Here is a 6,256-nt window from a genome sequence, read left to right as displayed (position 1 = left end):
TGAAAAGATAAAAAAAAAGTATTTCACGATTTTGTAAAGTAAGTTGTAAGTATGTTGTAAAAAAATTCAATTACAGCTCAAGAGAACCTTATTATATTCAGATCAACTTTTAAACAATTATCTTATTCTTATTAATTTACAGCTCAAGAGAACCTTATTATTCTAGTCAGATTAACTATTAAACAATTATCTTAATCATATTTACTTACAGCTCAAGAGGACCTTACTATTATATTCAGATAAACTATAAAATAAATATCTTATTCTTATTAAATCACAGATCAAGAGAACCTTATTATTATATTCAGACAAACTATAAAATAAATATCTTATTCTTATTAAATTACAGCTCAAGAGAACCCCTTTCTATTATATTCGGACAAACTATAAAATAAATATCTTATTCTTATTAAATTACAGCTTAAGAGAACCTTATTATTCTAGTCAGACAGACAATTAAATAAATATCTTATCATATAAGTACTCACAAAAAAGTTCTTAATTACAGATAAAAACAAATAACACAGGAAGGAAGTTGAATAGTAGAGGAGCGGCGGGAAGGTAGTGGAGGATTTGACTACTACCATTTCCCAGTAGAAATTCCCTCTAGTGGGAAAAAATCCCTGTCGAAGTTGCGGGAATTTATTTTTCTAACGAGCAGCTGGGAATCGGTCACCTCCGGAGACTCTCGGCTCCGTTCGGGACCGGCAGTATGCTCAGGTTCGGAAAAAAATGGGCTTCCACCATTTTGGGGGAGCTGATGGAAACAATTACCCCCGTTTATTTCATCTGATTTTTATGTTTATAATTTGAGTCTATTTATAATGTCAGCATAATGTGTATTTAGGTGTTAAGTGTCAGTTTTGTAGTTAACTGTGTTTTGTTATATATATAGCTTCTAGAAATCTTCTGCTTTTTGTATTTTGTGCTGTATCTATTATTATTGGGTTTTCGAAATTGAATTCATGGTTTAGTTTTATAATGTGGTAGGCTAGAGCTTTGCAATTTATATTTTTAGCGTTTTTACAATTTGTTACATGTTGCTTAATCCTAGTTTCCAGTTTTTTAGATGTTTCACCAATATATATTTTTCCGCAATTTTTACAATTTATCTTATAAATTGCATTTAGTTTTTCCATCTTATCAACTTTGTCTTTCATGTTTGACAGCTTATTCTGTAACTTATTATTGTTGTATAGACCGATTCTGATATTTGTATGGTCAGTGTTTTTTTAAATTTTATTTGTTATAATTTTATAAGTTTAAACGAATTTTTATTATTGCTATTACTATTTGTTTCTTCTTGTCCTTTTTCTCTATTGTCGTCTATTGTAATCTTTTTGTTTATTTCTTTATAAAATCCAGTGATTCTTTTTTGACTTGGTGGTTTTTCCATTTTATCTTTCTTTGTTGTTCTGATTACTTTTATTTTTCTCGGTGTTCTACTTTTGTGTTGTTTCTGGTTATATGTATTTTATTGTACCATAATCTGTTTATCAATGTTTTGGGGTAGAAGTTTTCAGTTAGCATGGTGTATACCTCAGTGTTAATATATTTTGTGTAAATATTGTCTGTTAAGTTTATGGCTCTATCTATTAAGTTTTTTGCAATGTTTTTTTTTGGTAATGTGGGTGATTTGAAAATAAATTTAGTAATCTATTGCTTGTATTAGTTTTGGTGGTCCATTATGTCCATATCCAGGAATCTTATTTTGTTCTTTTGAGCTACTTCAACAGTGAATTCAATTCTTTTCTCCAATTTATTACATAATTTTAAAAATTTCTTGGTAGCAATCTTTCTTTGTTATGATTATTAAGTCGTCTATATATTTTCTTGTTAGGATTGCTTTTATTTCTGTTTTCATTAATTGGGTGTTTAATAAATTGTTGATATAAATCCCACTCAAATTTATCGATAAAGAAGACCCCATCGTTAATCCATGCAGCTGCCGTAATTTTGTACAAATTTGTAAAAAATTTGTACTTAGTGCATAAATTTGTACCTTCAATGAAAATGTTGCTGTCTTTTATTGGCGTGTGGTTCTTTATTTTTTCCCAATTAGCCTCTATTAGCTTCAAGCAGTCATCTACTGGCATATTAGTAAATAGAGACTTGACATCAAAACTCACTATGTCTATTTTTTTTAATTCAAGTGCATTTGTGACATACTCGTTGTTATTATTTAATTCATTGAGAGCAGGATTTAAAAATTTTGATAAGGCTTCAATTGGCCCATTTATGTTATTAATAATGGGGCGAAGGCTGTTGTCCTCTTTGTGAAGCTTTATTAATCCATGTATCCTAGGGGGTGTAAAGTCACTTACTTGTAGTTTGTTTTTGGTAAATTTATCTATGAACCCCATGGTTTATGGATTTTATTTGTATATTTATTAATTTTTCCTAGTGAGTCTGTAAAAGGTTCTGCTCTCAATGGCCTGTATGTGTTTTTGTCATTTAATAATTTATCCATTTTTTCATCATATTCCTTTTTGTATAAAATAGTCAATTGTTTTCTTTTATCTGATCTAATTATAATTATGTCTTTGTTATTTTTTAAGAAATTGTTTAGTTCTTTGAGATTTCTATTTATTTGTACGTTTAAACTGGATTTTGTTTTATTCTTGTTATTTGTCAAGTGATTACTTATTATGGAACATATTTTATTTCTGGTGGCATTAATGTAATTCTCGGATGTCGGCATTTTATCAAATATATTTTCAAGATCAATAATTATATTAGTTATCTCTTTATCATTTTTCTCTGTATCAAAGTTGAAATTTTCACCTAATGATAACAAGTTCCTTATGTTCTCTGGAATGTCCAGCTTTGTTTTGTTAATGACTCTGTTTTTAATATTATGCAAATTATTATATTTCTCTAACGATTCAGTATTGTTTAATTTATCAGATTCAATTTTGTTTAATGTAAGATATTAGTCATGACTGAACAGTTGAGAAGTAGAATTTCGGGAAAAAGGATCGTGAATGGGGAATAGGATATAACATTTTTTAAATCTAATATTAAGTTTATATATAGCAAAAAACAAACAAAATAAAAAGCAAACATTGAAACTTTGAAATAAAAAAGTAAATTTCTAGTGTTTCGAAAAGAATATTCAATTAAGATTAATTTATAGCTTAAAAAAAATATATCTCCCTGTTTTAGATAAATTAATAGAGATTGGCTAATTATCAAATAAAATTCTAAGTCATTTATCAAAAAATAAAAATCATTGAAAATAAATTAAATAAAATATTTCTTGCGAGAAAAAATGAATACAACAATAAAGACATAGAAACAGCTACATTTAAACAAAAATAGAGAAAACAGGAAATATAGAAAATTATAATAAAAAAATTTCCGGCAAGAAAGCATAAATTAACTGTACACAATACAAAAACTTATAAACAATATTCAGCTGAAGACGTCCAGGTCACTTAGTTTTCCTATAGTTATTGCTGGGTATTCATCCGACTGCCTGCAACGAATTTTACCCCCGCTAAACCAGACATATTTTATTTTCATATTATTGGTATTTATTGTCAGGCGTCATGACTTCACTCTCCTAGACGTGGTGCGAGTCGTTCTCTTCCCTGCCTAGATGGCGTGTAGAGAAATCTCTCTTTATCCTTCGCTGCCGCACTAGCTCATCTTTCACCGTTTGACGGACGAATCTTGCAATAATCGGACCTGGGGTCCCTTCCTGTTTTGGCTTGAGTCTCACGGCGTGATCAAGACCATCAACTTGACGCCCAGACCTGCTCCGACACTAAGAATTGTGCCTGTCACGGTTTTACCTGACTTCTCCGGGATTCCCCTTATTTCTGTCGTATTCTTAAGTTGAATCTGCTCTGTGTGGTTCAGTCGACTTTCGAACTCTGATATTTTTGATTTTAGCATGTTGTTTTCGGTTCCTAATTTTTCAACATATGTTTTTTGTTCTTGTTCTTCGGGGGTCGATGTTCTTTCCAAAGCTCTGCAGCTATCCCCGAAACCCCCGTGTCCTATTAGGTTCTGTGAGACCAATTTAGCCTTTAATCTAGAAAGGACGGTAGGGAAGAATTTTCTCAAAGTAGCGCCCTTCTGGCTTGCTACCCACCGTCTATTCCGCTCCTGTATTGACTTCTCTCGCAGTATTTCCTTCCATAAGTTTGGAGTCTCACCGATCCTCTCTCGGAGCTCCTCCGGCAGCGCTTTTAGTCCCTGCCTCTTAACTTCATATTTAAGGAGATCCTCCCTGAGGATGAGGTCCAGGGACATCGCTCCGGCCAGCACTTGCACCGCCGCATGTGACACCGTTCTGTATGTCTTCGTGACCCTCAGCAGAGCTAGTCTCTGTATGGTGGCCAGTCGTCTCTTCTGTGCCTGCGTGAGGTTTCGGCTCCACGCAGGGGATGCGTACCTCAGAATTCCTAGGATCTCACCTTTATATATGGTCATCGTTGCAGGGTATCTGAGGCCCCAAAACGCACTCCCTATCCTATTTTAATCCATTGAGTGACAGTGTCACCCTGTCCTTTAGATACACCAGGTGAGAAGTGGTATCGAATCTTCTTCTTATCCTCACACCAAGATATGTCACCTCCTCACCCTCTCTCCTTGGCTTTCCAGGGTGATAGAACGAGCCCTGCCCATGGAGCCTCTTATGAGTATGGCCTGAGTCTTGGCTGCTGCCATACTCAACTTCCACTTCACGCACCACTCTCCTACGAGAGTAGCACACCTCTCCGCTTCTGTCTTTAGTCTGGATTTGCTGTTCTTGGCCACGATGACTGCCAGGTCGTCTACCTAAGCCGTGGCAAGGAACCCCTTGTCCTCAAGTTCCCCCAGCAACTCTTCGAATACTTGCTTCCACAGAGCTGGTCCTAGGACCGAACCCTGCGGACATCCTCTTTCGATTTTTCTCTCGACCTCGTAGTAGTTACCCCTGATCCTGACACTCCTGTTATTGAGGTAACTACCTACGAGGGAGTATAGATTACCGGGGGTGTCGAGCTCTTGCAATCGCTGGAGTACACCAAACGCTGTCAAAGGCGGAATTGATGTCAAACATTATCAATAAGACATATTTCTCCGCCCTCTTCCCACGTCCCTACGCACTCTCAGCAGCGCATCCGTAGTTCCCTTGCCAAGGCAAGGCAATGCCGTGCATAACTTGCAGCACTTAGGATTGGTCTAAGGCTGTGGACGATCATGTGCTCCAGGACCTTACTAGCTACTAGGGATGGAATATCGATATCGAAATATCGATATTTTGTCTCCGATATCCTATATTTTGATATCAATATCGAGTAACCGATAATATCGGAATATCGATATTCTCCTTAGATAATATCGAAATATCAGTTTCTAAAAAAAAAAAACTTATATTACACTCCCATGTAATATATCTATAATCATATATTTAGGAGGAATTATTCGTACCAAAATAAAATATGGCAAAGATATTCCGATGTTATTTAATCCTAATATCGATATTTTGTTAAAGAAAATATTCAAGCTTAATAATAGCATTTCGATATTTAATATTGATTATTCATCATATTCATTTCGATATTTGACATTTTTATAATTATTTATTTCTAACGTTAGTAAAAGTATTCCAATATTGTATTATTAAAGGATATATTGTTTCAATAATTTAACATCCATTTGATCTTTGATAATGTTATTATCGATATCGATAATTATAAAAAATATTCTAATATTATTTTAGTATTTTACGTTGTTGATAATATCGATATCGATATTTCGATATTTTTTTTTATAGAATTGTTGATATTTGGTATATAAGATTTTTTTTTTATTTATTTATTTGTTGATATTTACAACTGTATAAAAAAATACAACCAGTAAATTTGATCATAATGACATAATGATATAATACAGGATGTAGAGAAACTACCCAGTAGTAGAACTCTAGAAAGAGTTTAAAATATAAGGTCACGAGGCCATCTTCTTTTCAGGCGCCTTGGAGGATTGCCAGGAATGGAAGAGGAAGCAAGGTTAGAAAGTAGTGGGTTTTGGTGGTTAGGGAGTTTATTATGGAAGGAATAATATCGGGTTCGGGCTAGATCGGTTATATAAGGAACATTTAGGTCTTTATGAATGGTTTTATTAGTAACAAAATAAGGAGCATTGTGAATTTTACGAAGGATTTTGGATTGTAAAGATTGGGTACGAGAGAAATTCGAAGGTTTAGTGGAGCCCCAAAGCTCAACTCCGTATGTCCAGATGGGCCTTATTATTGTCATGT

Source organism: Halyomorpha halys, unplaced genomic scaffold (genome assembly GCF_000696795.3).
Source record: "Halyomorpha halys isolate HHAL.00 unplaced genomic scaffold, Hhal_1.1 Scaffold1799.1, whole genome shotgun sequence".
Lineage (NCBI taxonomy): Eukaryota > Metazoa > Arthropoda > Insecta > Hemiptera > Pentatomidae > Halyomorpha > Halyomorpha halys.
Note: the sequence above shows the minus strand (reverse complement) of the source record.